This window comes from Corvus kubaryi, unplaced genomic scaffold (genome assembly GCF_017639235.1).
Source record: "Corvus kubaryi isolate FWS band 111438036 unplaced genomic scaffold, C.kubaryi_AGA036_p1.0 37392, whole genome shotgun sequence".
In the NCBI taxonomy this organism is placed as follows: domain Eukaryota; kingdom Metazoa; phylum Chordata; class Aves; order Passeriformes; family Corvidae; genus Corvus; species Corvus kubaryi.
Genome location: NW_024581131.1, coordinates 833,061 through 850,413, shown reverse-complemented (window position 1 = coordinate 850,413; position 17,353 = coordinate 833,061). Strand labels below are relative to the sequence as shown.

The window sequence follows — 17,353 nt, the reverse complement described above, 5'->3', positions numbered from 1 at the left end:
CTGAGCTTTGGTCAGGAATTGATTGTCGAAATTAGAGATATTGCCTTCTAAAAAAGGGAAAACGACCACAAAACCTGTATTTTTTTTCCCCCAGAAGGGAAAACAGAGATGTTTGCTCACCAAAGCTTTGAATTAAAAGTAAATCTATCGCATTCAGCCCTGCAGGCTATTTGTCTTTGCCTGCCTTGCTATGAATTTGATATCTGAAAGCACTAAAGCTTTGTTGAAATACAATCATGCAGATTACAAGAAACGCTGTTGGCATGGCCTGAGTGCTTACCTTGCTGTTCTCCCAGTACCAAGCCAGTGACTTAATTAGCACAGGTATTCATAAGGTCATGCAGGACTTCCTGTATTCTTTCATGTTTCTGTAATTAAGAAGAAAATTGGGCAGGTCAGGAACTCAAACAAACAAACAGAAAAAAAATCCCCCAGCTAAACAAGAACACACAGATACATCTGGAAGTTTTCTCATACTGACTGTAAGTTTAAGTGCCTCTTACCCAAAACTTGCTATCTCCCAGTTAAAGGAGAAACTCATTTCACTGACATTTGCAAATACAAGAACTGATTAGTTTACCATATTCACTGGCACCATGGTTGCAAAACAAAACTTACTCCAAACATAAATAAAGACATACAACATTTTTTCCTTGACAAAAAAATCTAAATTAATCCCCACCAACGTCATATAGGAAAGTCTGGACTGATAAATCAAGAGAACAGAAAATACTTTATAAAAAAGAAAGAACATTTATTAAGAAAATTCAGTTTAAAAAGTATTTGGACTCAGAGGAAGAGTACTGTGCCCAAAGTTTTTACACTTTGAGAAATATCTTGGAGACAATCTTCAGAGCATTTAATCAGTCAGTCATTCAAAATTTTAAAACATCATAAGAGATACTGAAGGGACTTCATGAGTGTGCTCTGCAATGAGCAGTATAAGCAGCAGTCCCTCTAGTGGGCAGAAAATTGCAAAGCTGCCTATGCCAAGCTAAATAGGAAATCAATTTCTCCTGTATCTATTAACCACTTCATTGGGCAGCTATGTTATTCCACCCCTGCATTTAAAACTCAACATTAGCCTATGAAATCCTTTATATGTTATTTGGGGAGCTGAACACAAGAAAACATACATTATATAATCAACATAACTAGGTTTATAGATGAGGAGATTAAAGAGTTTCAGCATATTACCCTTCTGGTTGTGTGAGATAGCCAAGATGTTTCATGGGAATACCTGTCTCCCCATATATCCATTATTAGATATAAACTACACCAGTTTTCTGTACTTCAGAAAACTAAATTTTGTGAGTGACAGAGCTCCCAGCAGATTGCACACTTAAACCACCTCTCTCTCTAACAAGAACATCACAGGAAGGCATATACATGAGGCATATTTTACACTGTTACCAAAAACTGCATGCAGACTACTCACAGGCAGATAAATATAACAAGACAGCTGCTTAAGCTATCAAGGGTCCAGAAGATGCTGAAATGACATCATATCAAATAGCTCCTAGATATGAAAATGCCACATGCTAAGTTTGCAATTTCACACTAAGTTCCCCTAAGAACGCATCAGTGGTGCCCAGCCAGAGCCATGAGAGACAAATACTAAAAAATTTAAACTTGGTTTTGTCCTGAAAGTTTCCTTTGGTGTATGACTAAGGTAAATTCATCACATGTGGCAAGTGGGCACAATTTCAGCAGTGTGACTGGGGAAAGAGGGAAACTGCTAATTCCCCCCAAGAAAGTAATGTTTTACACTACATCACTGCAGAGAGAGTGTTCAAAGACACAGAAGTGATAAAAAAACATCCTAGGATTTGATCAATGGACAAGTGAAATGGCTGATCATGCTCTGATCTTCTATAGACCCCATCACTGGTAACACTGGAGTATGTACCAACCATCTGCATCACATCCCACTCCAGCATTCATGGCTCTGTGGCACTTCATTCTGTGACCACATCTGCATATATGGCAAGGTTCTGGGGGAGCAGGCAAGCTGGCATTTAGAAATCATTGAAAATGCTCAGTGCATTACATATGCACTCTGTTACAGTTTAAAATTCCAAGCAAAGCAAACAAAGTCATTAAAACATATCACGCATACACAAATATGTAGGAACAAGGCACAGGAGTAAAACTATGACCCAAGCTTTGGTCTTGGGCAGGTAACTACCACAGAAGCCCTCAGACAAGCACATTTCTATTCTAAGCCTCATGAATACATCCCGAATCAGCTTCTTGCCAAAAGGTGACATATGTAGCTCAGACTGATCCCAGTGAAACAAGAGCTATTCCCACATTTTACTTTTTTCTCACTGGGCTTTCATCTGAGCACATCAATACCTCAGAACACAATTTAGAATCAGGACAGAGTCTGAAATCATAAGCAGAGGACATGATGAATAGCTGGTTTTGCATTAATTACAGCATCATGACTACCCTGCCATCAAAAGGCATCAGAGTGTGTACCCTCACCCCCTGCAGGAGACAGAAAATCCATTACTCACATGCAGCTGATGTTTAGTTTCTTATTTCCGATACACTTCCCATTTCTGACTGGTTGAACACACTCCTTCCTACGCTCCTGGCCCCATGATGCAGCAGCCACGTGAGGCGCAGGAGCGGGCATGCACTGAGCAGGATGAGTGCCCAGCAGGAGCCCTCACCAGGCACACCTGCAGTCTCTGCCTGGAGACCTGCAAGGGAACCATGAGCTGCCCACTCTGCAAGCTGCCTGGTCTGAGATTCTTTACTGAATGCTTTCCAAGCAGCCATCATCAGCAACAGGAGAGGAAACAAAAATCAGACTTGCTCCTCGTGAAATTTTATCACTTTCAGTAGGGGAAAGCACAGCATCAGAGGTGAGCTACAGACTAAGCCAGCCACAACAGCAGCACAAACCTCTGGTAGGTATAAATTCAAATTAATCACTGCTCCAACTTCAGTAACATTTTCCTTTGTGTTTTTTAGATAAAAAACACTCTTGCAAAGTTACTTAGGATTTTTCCCCTCCTCAAATAACTTTCTGTGATTCACAAGGGCTTTTGCCCCTTTCCCACTGAAGATGGCCACCTTATTGCTCTTCCTCGTGTCACCTCTACACATTTACTGACCATCTTCTCAGTGACCTCAACAAATATATATTTGTTTGAAATTCCGTAATTTAAGACCTAACAACAAAAAGTGAAACTTAATTAATCTGTCCCAGTATGTTTTTAACCCAATACTGCTGCAAGTGCCTGCAGCTCCTGCTGACCTCACTGGGAGAGTCAGGGAGCTTGGGAGCAGCACTTCCTCATCACCAGGCAGTGACTTGCAGAGGTATGGAAATAAGCGGAAAAGCCCAAGCCAGCTCTTAATGTAAAGCACACATGCACTACAAAAACTGTGTTCTTTGCTCTTTTTATAGAGAGCCAGCACTCAATACTTTTGCATAGGGAATTCTGTGGACTACCAGGTGGGACAAAGTGATGACAGGCAGGGCAGCAGCCACCACACACTCTGAAGCAGTCCCACAGCACCACTGACTTCTTTAAACTAACAGAGCACAGCACTGGCCCTTATTGTTACACTCCAACATGATGGTGTAAGAACACAACAACAAAGTAAGTGGCACAAGATAACACCTCTGATCCCAAAACCATCATTCTACTAAAGCGATTAAACCTTCCACTGCCTTAAGTGGCATGTTAATTTCAATTTTGCCTCAGTGCATGTTTTGCTAGGATTGTGGTATCAAAGTAAGCAGCACAACAGTACACTGTAGCCTTGCAAACGATAGCAAAGGAGTTGACCCAACACAGGAGCTCCCCAACTGCAAGGGGACTGCACAGGCAAAAGACAAAGATCAGTCAGCTATGGACTTGTTTTCTTCCCCCATTTCAGATCCATTACTTAAAGTGTATGCACAACTCTCTTCTAACAGGAGAATTAAGTTTCCATTACCTCCTCAATGGTCTAGCAAGGATCACGTTTGCAGCATAGTACTGGTTTCATTAACCCAGAAAAAAGAAATGCGTGTGTATATCCCCAGTATTTATACAGTACGTATATAGGAAATGACTAATCATAGCTGCGCTCTCTTTGAGATGCTGCCAATCCCTTTATGGCCCTATATCCCATTTCAGTTTGATGTCATTCTGCAAATGAGAGCCTGCCATTCTTGGGTCTGACCCTGACGCTGCAACTGTGTGCAAGACAGCAATTTGGAAAGGTTTCTAATTCACTGAAACTAAGAGGTGATCTGTACCTGAGGGCCATGACAAGAAGCTGACATGCATTCAATTCCTCTGCAAACACTCATTCAAAAATAAAGTGGCTTAACTTTGTGGATATTATTATTTTAGGCCCTGATTCAGCAAAGCATTTAAACGCTGACTTCAAAAGAACTTAAAAATACACCAAACATGTGCTACAATATTTTACCAAAGTGATGGTTTAGTAATGTTGTATGTTTTAGAAAAGAGAGGTCGAAAGAGTTTTTATTTGGCAATTAAAGCTTTAAGACACTGTTTGGTCATACTGGGACACAACCCCTATTCTAAACCTGCTAATGATGCTGAAAATTTGCTGAGCAATAAGCTGAATAATTCCTTAATAAAACAACTTTAAACATGAACAGCATGGAATTAACTCATGTGAATGCCTGGTTTGAGAATTATCCATACCTATGGTCTGATTCATGACAGGAGACACATATTACAGCTCCCCTGCTAGAAAAGCAGTGCAAAGCCAAACAAGCCATACAAACTGGCTCTGGGCCCAGGCAGCCAATTCAGTCAGCCCTCAACATCCCAGCGCTGCAAACTGTGTCAGATGGCACCAGGCCAAGGCACAAGCCAAGCCAGAGGGATAACCAAAGGTGGGAATCTCATGTAAGTAAGTCCTTTGCTCCTTAACTCTCCAGAGCAAGCCCTGTCTGCAACCCATCTTCCTTCCAGTCAACACCCTTCCTTGCATGGCTCTGCCATATTCCAGGCATGCCCAAAAGGAAGAGACAGGAAGCTGTAGGTCCAAAACTGATGGAGAAGACCCCAAGGAGAGGATACAAATATCCTGTCTGTATACCCCCATCAAGGGTGGATTTATGTCCCAAGAAGAAGGGCAAATAAGACAAGCAGGTTTTCTCTGGGAACCAGCCATATCAGGAGAGATGTCGATGAGTTGCTTGAAATTCCACAGGATTTCTGATTTGACCCTACATGAATGCAAGGTCTCCATTTGTCTCACTTCACTACTCTTTCTTTCAAGTAAAAGTGAAAGGACAAGTTTCTGTTGCTCCTGTTCACAGCACGCATCCTGTGACACAAGATGATACACATGGGACTAGAAGACAGTTCAAAAAACAGATCCCCTCACACCTGGAATTGCACGGAACCAGAACACACAAGAATATAACTCTGGGAGGACTAGATCTTGTGTGAATCTGAGCAAGTGCTGCAAAGCTTTGACTTACTGGGAACAGAGGGGCACATAAATTATGGGAATACAGATCGTATAAGCCAAATCCCCAGGTGAAGGGGAACTTTTCAAATTGTTGTCAAGGTAGCCCTTCCTGTACTTGTATCCAGGAAGTGGGACAAAGAAAAAGATGCTGTTGGGAACCATCTCTATTGATATACCGGCTATATGAAGTTACCAGGGAAGAGAATCTTTTAGCAAAGCAAGGGACGCAAGGACATAATATTGCAGGGACGACTTCTGAAGCAGAATATGGGTGGTGGTTGCATTTTTCACATTTTTCCCCCTGAAAAGATGCTTTCCAGAGGAAAAGAGTTCTTAATTTAAACTCAAAATGGAAAATGTGGGCCCCTAAGGCTGTGCATCCATTATGATATCACCTTGTTTACATGAGAAAAAAAAAATCACAACCGATAGAACTGTACACTCTTTGAACTTCTAAATAGATAAATAAATAGATAAATAATGACAACATGTTTTGTGATTCCTTTTGATCATCAACTATGAAAGTTCACAGGAAGTTTATGCAACCCCCTCTGACTGGATAGATCTTATCTTCGAAATGCTAGGAGCCAAGAGACTCCAAGAAGAAAGTGTCAGCCCGATGTTCCTTTGGACAAAAGGCAATGACTTCTCTGTGTGCTAACACAGTTGGCTTCCTTTATTTTCAGTTGTGACTTGAACTTCCAAGCTGGTCTGGAGACCCTGTGAACTGCTGCTAACATGCTGGGGGAATGCCTGTGAGCCCCACTTCTCATCCCTGGGGAAGATGGATAGTGCAAGCACTGGCCCAGCACTACTCCCCATCACCTTCACCCCATTGAAATCAAAGCCAGTGGTGCTTTCTCAGGGATAGAGAGTTTGTCTTTTGCGCTGTCATAAACATCATAGCAGGCAGATTTTAAGCCACACACAATAAAGCATTTTCTCCTCTACTTTGGATAAAACAGATAAACATAATATTGCTTTGAATATGCAGAACTCCTTTCATTCAAGGCCCTCAGGGTGCTTTGCAAAGCCATGTAAATGTCACTCCAGTGTGGCTGCTTGGAAAAAAGGAGTTCAATGGCTTTGTGTGCAAGTCTGCACAGTGGCCCTCTGGAAACTGTGTGTGACCAACAGTGTTCTGAGCACCAGGCTCTGCTGCTTCCCCCAAGGCCAGAGTTAGAACCTGGGAGGTAGTTGGACTTAGTCAAAATTGGAATGTTCCAGAAAACAATTTGGGCATGGGAAACAGCCAAAATGAAGCTTTTTTTTCTAGCTGGTTTCCAGTGCCACAGAGGGAATGAAAGCCAGTGACATTGGAGTGACTAGGATGAGTTTGTGCAGAACAAAAGAAATCCAAAACCAGACTATGCAGACAGTTCAAAAACATTTTATGAACTCTGTGTTTGTTTCTCAGTATCTCAGTGCTTTCTGGGTTTACCAATGGAGTGTGGTACAGAGATGTCCAAATGAGCCACAACCATCCTAACTCCAGAACTGGAAGCAGCACAGCTCCAACAGCACAAAGCAGTGCTTGAACTAGTGCAGCTGTATTTCCTGGGAAGGTGCCGTGGCTCCACACAGCGCCCAACTGCACTGTAGGGCGGTGCAGACCTCCTGGAGTCAGCTCCAGGGCCCTTTGTGCTGACATCCATTGTGTGGCACACACATTCCCTGAGCAACACACTGCAGACCACAGAGAAGGCCAGTCCCGGGGCTAGAAATTCAGCTCCCAGCACCCAAGCTCCAGATGAATGCTTTAAAATCAAGGTCATCCTTCCTTCTTCAGTTCTGTGCATTCTTCCAAACAGAGCTGGGGGATGTGTCTGAAAATAGCCCCACATCAAGGATAGACTGTCCCAATGTCCACATTTAGGCTGCTGGAGAATCACACATCTACCTATCTTTTCTTCACCATTAACAGTAAAGGTTATTACTTAAGGAAAAAAAAAAGTACATATTCTGCTTCATTCTTGTCAAAACAGATGGCTCAGAGATAAGATTTTGCCTCTTGACATGAAAAAGCATAATTTCTTATTTTCATTAAATTACTTCCCATTTTAGAGACAAAAGGAAAGCAAGAATCAACCTTTTTTTTTTTCCACATCAAACCAAAAAGGGTGGAACTTGGGAAAGTACCAGTGCTTTTCTTCCAAGTCTGGGAAAACTATACAGTTTACATAGGCCAGGACACTGTTATAGATATTTTCCCTTTAAAACTCTGGATAAGGTCCATGTAGTCACATGATGTTCCCCATTGCTATGTACATTGTTTTAAGGGGGTGGACAAAACTCACTCCCTGCAACTGCTGCTGCTTGCTGTTCATACTATGGAAGCAGTGGAATCCCACAACACAGGCTCAGCATCAGCCATTTAGTGTGCACAGACCGCACACCAGAAAGTTTGCAGAAGACCTGGTTGCCGGTGAAGAAGAGCAAGCGAAACCTCTCTTAGCCTCCATTTCTAGCTAACCCCTAACCTGGGGAAGCACTGAACGCTACACCGACATCTCCACCTAAACCCCACAGCTGGGCCAGGCTTCCAAAGGAACGGGACATTCCTAATCAGTTCCACAGAGCTATGCCAAGATTTAAACATGTAAGCTATGGCTGTTACCCTTGCAGCTGGGTGTGTGTGTGCTCACTGCAAACACAAGTTAGTGCCTACAGTGCTGGAAGCAGCTCATGGAAAGTCTGAACCGTAAGATGCAAATCATTAGGAGCACGCATCACAACTTGCTCTGGGGAAAATTCCCCATTCAAGAAGAGACACGCTGATTACGTCTCCAGTTTTCTGATTTCCTGACGTGTGAAAGTCTCATCAGCAAACATGAGAGCTCTGTGCTTACTGAAAGCATAAAGCAAAGCTCTCAGTTTGCCAGAAAGAGCGCTGAAAGGGCTATTTTGCACATATGCATGGTGTTGAAAACCTCTGTGCTTCCTCCTGCACTGCGTGGAGGGGCCTAACGAGGAGTCAGAAGAGTCAAATGCTGTTCTTGATTTTGACCCCATGCAGGCATATGACCTTGGATGGCTTTCTTTGCCCAGTAACACAAGGCCTGTTTGGCTTTCTGAAGGTGTTGGAATAATGCAATAAATTGTAATCCCACCATGAACTTCAAACAATATCTATTTTTGGTCACGTTATACAATTCTGTACATTAAACAGCCTCTAAGGCTGTTTCCAGTTTCTTAACCTGCTTCACATCTATGCATTTTTGATATTCCTTTCAGCCTGGAAAAGGCCAAATATGAACAGGGTTTTCTCATCATCCTTACCACTGAAATAAGAATTTTCCCTCACCATTTACATGGTCCCAGAGAGTAACAAATACAAATGCAGTCCTGAGCCACTGAAAGAATTAGAACCTGATTTTTACTGCCTGTTTATTCTGACGAAGTCAGAATTTTGCACAATTTTTCTTAGATTTTTGTAGTTACATTGCGAGATTTAAAAGAAAAAAATAATCCGTGCTGTGAGTCAGTTTTAAAATCCCCTCCATCCAGCTGCATTCAAAATAAGCTGCACTGCACCTGTCTTGCAAAAACCTCCACAGTGGTTAAATATTCCACACAAAGTCTTGTGTCTTATCACTAGTTTTATCTCTGGTTTACCTGGGCGTGACCTGGAGCAAATCTTAGTAATTCTAATTCCTCACCTCCTCTAGAGTGGCTCCCAAGTATAATTTACATGGCTTGTGAACCAGCTGTAAAATGAAACAGAGCTTGCAGCCCCCATTCCCAGATATCTCAGACACTCATAGAAAGCCAGCAGGCCAACACAATATAGAAGATGTTTGTTAAACACGGTGTCATTTTACATCCTTTTGTAATGGCAGCTCAGTACCTCAGAAAATACAACCATCCCCTGCAACTCAGCATGAGACAGAGGTAACTGGAACAACTTTCTGCTTTCTACCTGTTCCCCTATCTCTAAAGGGCTGATAATAACTGGAACTATTAGAAATACTGTTACAATAAATTCATTAACCACTGACTGCTGGAAGGAAAACATTACTGTAGTAAGAGGAGACTGGCTATATCTCTTTCAATTTAACTGGACCCCCACTAGTAGGCCCATTTAGGAGGCTGCATTAATACACTCCTCAGAAACACTTTCCTTATACAATTTTAAAATGGCACAGTGAGCTAGGAATGGAAAAGAAACGTCATGCACTGTCATGCACACGGAGAATAAGAGTCAACTCCTTGAAGTCTGTCTCCTGGATGAAAGAGCAAGCCCATTAACAGGAGAAGGTGATAAAAAATCCATATGCAGCACAGAGCACCTCTAAAAGCCAAAACAACAACAGGCAATTGAGGTGGAGAGTGGAGCAGACCGCTATGACTCATAGGCTATAAGTCTAGTCAGTGAAAAATCTGGCAAAAGTTTGCTGTTTGACTATGTCTGTACATTCCCAAGAGATTTATAGCTGCTTATTAAATCATCTGTTCCTCTTAAAACTAAAGAAACTGTATATGTTTCACTGGATTTTACATCTGCTAGAAAGACCCATTAACCATTAGTACAGAGTAGAGTTTTTCCTTTTGAGTGAGTCATTCAAAAGATTTCAAGACATTACTTGAGAGAGGAAGCAAAACCTACACAAGTGATGGGCTGCAGCATGATCCAAAACCTGCTACTTCAGGATGGATCTCCCTCACTGGCATCTCTGGTGTGCCTGGCTTATCTTCAAAATGGGTCTTTTGAGTAACAAAAACTTTCTGCAGAGGAAAGGAAAGGAAACAAGTACTTTCTACAGAGGAACGTTCTATTGAGGAAATAGTCATGGCTTCAAGTAAACAAGCACTGTGACTTGAGACAGGGTTTGTGGAGCAGGTTCGTGGAATGTGGTGACACACAGGCACACGCTGGTGCCAGAGGACCTGTCAAAACATGAGGAGATGGCAGTGTCATCAGCTTCCAGACAGAAGCTGCTACGCTTAGGAGCTGGAGGGAAAACACCACTAGCCCTGCAGTGGCATCTCAAAACCCAAGGGAAGAGGAGAAGGAGCTGTGCACAGTCCTGCCCCAAACACGAACAGTGCGGCTTGAGTGCTGGCTAGTTCACAGGAGAGCAAGACAGAAGGATGGGTAGGGCTGTCATTTCCATCCTGCTTAGCTAAACAAGCTGTTTTGTTATCTCAGAGTGCTCTTGGAGCATCTCCGCCCCTACCCTTCCCATACATTATCCATTGTAAAAACCTGCATTAATGAAGAATGTTCCTTCTCCCATCTCCACTCCCCTCAGTCTTACTTCTTTTGCTCTTTTTTCACCCTTGGGCACACCCACAGATTAGCTCTCTGAGATAGCCATCTCTCGATGGTAACGTACAAAGATGGTATTAAATAGAAGCCATTTGCTGAGGCATAGATGGGGCTGAACATCCCGAATTCCCAGAAGGTAGGAAAGTTTTATACATTTTAAATTAACCCCTTAAAAATAAACACAATCCATGCACATTTGCCAAACATATGCGAATGCAGAAATAGTGTATCTACAGCTACTTCAGTGCTAAGACTGGACTAGAGATGTACTTCAAAAACACCAAAAATGCCCTTCGGGGTCAGACCAGCAGTGCCTCTGGCTCCATACTCTGCCTTCAGAGGCAGTGAAAGGCAGTGCTAGTCAGGACAAGCCCAGGAACCTCGCTGCTTTCTGGCCATTTTCCCTCTGTCCGTGGGAGACCGCAAGCTGTGGGTGAGCAGAGCTGAAAAGCAGCGAGATTTACAAAATGTTGCTAACGGTGCTTTTGTTACTCCTGCTCTACCACTAAAATCCTATTAAGTCTGTAAAGCGAAGCACGACAGAAAGCCATGTGTGAACTGTTGCACTTAGCTGAAAAGTCAGCAGCTTGGGAGCTTGAGAACACAATAATGAAATCAAGACCCACACCAGCTCACGCACGCGGAACGCCCAAAGGCTGCGAGCGAGTGAGGGAGCCGAGCATCATCATGCCCATGGGCGCAACTGTGGCAGATTTGCCAGCAGACACTGGATGGGGGACAAGAAGGGATGGGTTGCTCAGCACATTTCTCTTTCATGTTTTTGAATTGCTGCCTTGTAAAAGTCAATTTGCTAAAAAACATGACAAGATAATGGTAGGTCCTGCTGAATCGGCACAGCTATGCTATGCCAAACTGATTCCTGCAGTAAATCATGTGCACTTTCCAAACACAAAGGCAGGGCTGTACAGCCCTGCACACTCGTTATTTACTTTTGCCAAAAATGACAAAACATCTGTCAGACTTGTTTTCTCTTTATTATCTCTGCATTGAACTATCTTCACTTTAGAACTGAATCGATACAGAAGGAATAAACAAGCATAAAGTCGATCTCCCAGCAATCTGTACAAAAACCGAGCCAGCATATGCTCAGTAGGTTACAGCCCCTCTCCTACCCTACAACTGCACAGACCCAACCATCACCAGCTTCCTACCTGATGCAGTAACTAACTTTGATATGTCTGTCAATTCATCACTAATACGCTGAGACTGATTTACTGCTTTCCCTCTTAAAAAAAAGGAAACTATAAAACAATATGGGGGGGGGGCGGGGGGGGAACATCATTATGGGAATATCCATACCCAGCACAGTAATACCACATCTCAGCCCATTCAGGGTGAGACATCATGACTAAGGCATATCAGCCCTGCTAGTCACATGCTAAAGGAGTCAGGTTGGTGGCACGGAAAATCAAGAGCATTAGTCAATCCTGAGCGATCACCTTTGTATCTTTTGATTTGACTCTCCTTCCTTAAAGGGGGGCAGCTACACCAATTAACATCAGTTGCCTGCTCCGTGTCAACTTTGCTCCCTGTGTCATGTACATGGCAACACCGTATCTCATAACAGGTGAACTTGGAGAAACTCACAGCACAACTCACCCTAGATCAACACCACCACACCCGTGGGTGTCACCCACCCACCTCCCCAGAGATCCAGCCAGGTAATAAGCTTTGCAAAAGGAGAAGGAGTGATCGTTGTATTTCACAAGCACAGGAAGCACACAAATATTACTGTCCACTCTCACCACAGGAAACACCACATGAGAGCTGTTGTGAGAATTCCATCAGCCTTCCAGGCCAGCGTGGAACCTGAGTGAGCCCTTAGGCAAGCTGCTGAAATCAATGCTCAGCTTTCAAGCACATGCTCGAGTATTTGGCTGAGCTGGGACCATTTTCAAGTGTGGGATGCAGAATCCCACTCGACGGTTGCTTCAGTGACAGACTACAAAAGTATTCTTGACATATAATAATGCAGTAATTCATGGGGGTGCATTCTCCCTTAACCATAACCTCAGACTCATCTGTTCTTTGCAAGCAATTGTTTCTTCAGGAGAGTTGCTGTGCCCCTCATCTGAAACACAGAGAACAGCTGCCAGCCACAATAGGAAATGGTTTGCACTGTTTGAAAGTATTTCCGAAACCCCACCAATTCCACTCTATGAAAAAAAAAAAAAGAAAACCCAAGCCAAAAAAACTCAAGTAACAACAAGAAAACCCAAGCGAATTTGATAGTCTTTATGTTGTTCATTGACGAGAAGTAAGGATCTTTGTTTTTGCTTTCAGACCATGCTGTTATTCACACAGTGAATTACAGACCTAACCACTCCTATAAATGGCTGTTCCCCGAACTCATGGTTTAAGTTTAGGTCAAAAGAAGATCATTCACATGTGAAGTATGACTCTCCTCTGGCAAAGTAAAAAAGCCTTTCTGGTTCCTGACAATGCTATATCTAACTTATTTTTAACTGTCCTGATTTTCTGCCTCTTTTCCCCAAAATAAAAACTGGTAGATGTCAGAAGAAAAGGATTCTGCCATCCTCAATTCAAAAGGTCCCCTGGAGGCAAGCTCAGAGCCAGGAGTCAGCCAGCGACAAGCATGGACAGATTAAGACCTTCTAAACCCTAAGTTTCATTCTAACATGGTACCACTGACCTACCCAAAGTCACATGAAAATCTCAATGCCTCAAGTGCAGGATTATAACACTTGTTTACCTAATACATGGGTTATCATAAAGATGCAGTTTATAATAACCAGATTGCTACCATTTGCAGATGACTAATGCTCCTCTGATGCCTTATAATACTGTGACTACTACCTGCACACTGTGATCATCAAGGAAAAAAATTATGCCCCGTAAAACTTACTTAAAACAAAGAAAACACATATTAGGCAATATAGGTTTAACCTTGTAAATTTAAGGTAATACAAGGTAAATTTCTCTAGTCCTCTACAAAGGCACAGCACCTACCTAGCAGAGGCTGCTTCATTAGGCAGGGTATGTAGTTTTGAAGGCATAGTCCATTTCGCCAGAGTTTTAGATGAACAAGTACCTGTTTGCACCTGCTAGTCAGGAGCTGAAATAACTGATAAGAAACTCTATCCACAGACACCTGGAGGCGAGTGATTGCTCCTGTCCTTAATGTGTCCACAAAAATGCAAACACCACACCAGCCACTAGGCTCCCAAGCTGACCAAGAGCAGACAGCTATTTAAACACATACAGGACCCTGTTTTAAAGCTGTAACAATGGAGTCAAGTAACAGGACACCCAAAAAACTTGCAGCAGAGTTACTAGCTACTCCCCACTCAATTTGATTATCACTGATGCTTAGACCTTCCTCCCACATGCCATGCTGTCAGAATCAACAGGCAAGTTTCCGTGGAACTTCAAATGCTGGAAGAGTTTTGGAGGCAGGGGGTGGGCGGAGGATTGGATCAGTTTATTTTTTTTAATAGTTCAATGTTTTCAACATGTTTGTTTTCTACCAAATAAAACTGGATAGGTAGTGAAAGGTGCCAAGGACCAATCAAACCTCCAAGGGTCTGAAAATGAAACCTCAAAATGCTTTGTTAACTATTAAAAACTTTGGAAGCAAATTAGCCTCATCTGTGTGGCTGGCAGGAAGATAAAAACTCCCAGTGCACAATCACATCTGATTTCCTGCAAAGCTCTGCTCTGAAAAGCAGGTGTTACAGGAGGAGAGCGCCTGCATTGCAAACAGCCTGTTCACCTTCGGTGCAGTTCCTGAAATGGGAGCAAAGTGGAGAGCTTGGCCATAAAGCTGTGCTATCCTGATGCATGAGAAAGCTTCTAGCTTACGAGTTAGCATCTCTTTTTAAATTAAAGACAAAAGTAGTAGGAGAATATCACTGAAAAGTTATTCCTTTCCTTCTCTTCCCCTTCCCCCAGCTTTCTAGAGAAAGTACTTTTTAGGGAAATTGCATACAGTGTGTGCAATCCTCCTGCTTGGAAAATTTGGTCTGCTAATAAAATCAAATGCAAAACAACAACAACAAATCTATTTTTGATGGGTTTGCTTGTCATGCCACGGACCCCAGCTTCCATTCTCAGGGATTTACCAAAATATTTGTTTATTTGCACAGAGCTAGAATTCTGGAGTACCAGATGCTCTTCTGATTGACCTTTGGCCATGCTTAGAGGTTACAGCAATTAAATATACTTGCAGTGACATCAGTAGGGAAGTAACTGTGCTGTAAATAATAAGTTACAAAAAAGTGTGGCTTTGTCCATCCCTAACCAATACTCAGCTGTGTGAAGGATAATGGAAGTTCCCTCTTCACCCCAGCCCTGAGCAAAGCGCCAGTTTCTTTCCCTTCAGTGAACACAATCTCTGACCACTCCAGGTAGACACAATTTTCTCCTGTCACAGCTCTCAGCTCACTGGGAGAGGCATTGAATCACAGACCCACCTCCTGCTCTCCCTCTAACACCACAAAGCAAGTGGACAGTAAAAATAAGAAAAAATTCATGCTACTGGTTTTAAGCGCTTTATGCTTTGAAATAAATCCCTGAGACACTCTGAGATGACCTAAACAAATCACAAAATTCTAGGAATAAATAAAGGTGAAACACCTCCTATTAGGTTTACAGATCTCAAGCCTCTGGGACTCATGTTTTAAGCTTTCCTGTGTAGCTATAAAAGCCAGAGAGGGTCAAGATTTCTGATAGTCACTTAGCTTCAGGCCTTAAAAAAAGGTAGAAAAAACCCAAATACAAACCAAAAAATCCTCCATTAAAGTTGGCAGAGTTGACAAGAGCAAGGAAGAAAAGCTTTGGATTTTTTTCTTTTGCATTTACCACCCACTGTCTCCCACACAATAACATTGGGTAAGAGCACATTGTGACAGCACTTCTAGATCTTACTTTAAAATTCCTTAGTCACTGTAATTGTATACAGAGCAAACAAGATCTGCCTCACTTGCCAGCAAAACAGAACAGCACCTGGACCACAACATGGCAGCCTTACAGGAGGTGTAAAGATGAAGAGGAGAGAAATCAACCAGACTGGAATTTGAATACTGGAAGACCAGACCAGCACACCCTAACCCAATGTGAGCAATGCTACCTTTAATGATACAAATGAGAGCTATTTGATAACCATCCAGTGTTTCGATTATAGCTTTGTCTCTCTATGTGAAAGCTGACAACTACTTCTTGCAGGATACAGCCACCACATTGGGGTTGTGACACAGCTGTAGTGTCCCTACAGGGATTCAGGATGTAACAAAACCTATCACATTCTACCTAATGAAGGTCAGCTCTTCCCTGCCCTACCAGAGGGATTCATACCCAAAAAATGGCACATCTGGAGATGGAAAAAAAGAACAACTTAGATGAGATCCACCAACCCAGGGCAGGAGGTTTCACACTATGAAAACTTTCTGGTATTTTCCTGGAGCAAATAACACCATATTCATCTGCACATTATCAGCATATCCATCTGCACATCAGGCTTCTCTCAAGAGGTCATGACGGTTAAGAACATATTCTTCTCATTCACTAGTTTTACTTGTAACCCCCTCCATAGCGACTCCCGCAATTACTGTTTCCACATGAATCATTACGTGCTGCCTACACTTCAGCCACACTCCCCAAAAATATCTGTGCTGACTGCAAAAGCACATGCTACCACAGACCTTTCTTACAGATCAAACTGCAAGCAAGCAAGCTGCAGGACTTTCCTGCATGTTTATTTTGTGAACCCCACATGCAGTAACTTCATCTCCCAGAGAACATGTGTGTACAGCTCAGCCCTGGGGGACAGGGCGATGTTCCCTTCCCTTCTCCCACCCATGCTGTGGATGGCTGCTGTGTGGAAGTGCATTGTTGAGGGAGAGATCAGCCTATGAACATTTCTCCTTGGATGAAGAGCTCCCTTTGAACTCTCTTATAATGGCCCCGACCTTGTGCACACATGTTCATTGCCTGAGCTGTGGGTGGGAGGCGCATCTGGCGCCAGCTCTTTGCAAATCTTGCACAGCTTCATTCTCAAGACCACTGAAGTCGACGTGGGCTTTTCCACAGACTTCTTCAAGCTCTGCACCAGACCCACATTCCTTCATTTACAAGGACTGCACTGACTATTTTCAGAATTGCACTGAGTATTTTCAGGCAAGTATTGAGTCACCACCCTACTGCTGCAAGGCCAGGAGAGTGACCTGCTCAGCCAGCTTTTTGCATAAGCCCTCAAGGCAGACCTTATTCACTGCACTCACTGTGTGCATTTTTTTCTCACCAACACAGAGGAAAATTAGACACAAACTGGCCATGAAGAGTCTTGGGCTAGAAATTTGGAGCAAACAATTTTTCCCTTCCCTTTTCCAAAACTTACATTCACTCAAACCCTTCACTAACACAGAAATGTCCCTGTCTTTAGCAGACAACTGCCCACCTCAGCTTTACCCTGGGACTGCAGGGAACATCAACAGGGAGGCGCTCATCAAGACTCAACCACTTTCTCAGTCTGCTCCTCAGGAAGTGAAATATTGGACTCTTCCATGCTTTGGCCCGGGGTACACTCATAACTCACCATTTGGCCTCCAGAAAGGAAGCCCTACTGTTCCTTACTCACACCCAGTA

At 43.0% G+C, this 17,353-nt stretch overlaps 1 protein-coding gene across 5 annotated transcripts in view; it reads right to left on the bottom strand.

Annotated features, from left to right (window-relative positions):
- Positions 1-17,353, bottom strand: part of DENND2B (DENN domain containing 2B) — a 153,391-nt gene that overhangs the window by 116,584 nt on the left and 19,454 nt on the right. For all 5 annotated transcript variants that reach the window (XM_042038731.1, XM_042038727.1, XM_042038726.1 and 2 more), the window contains exon 2: positions 281-368. The gene's annotated coding sequence lies outside the window, so the exon portion shown is untranslated. The remainder of the gene's footprint in view (positions 1-280; positions 369-17,353) is intronic.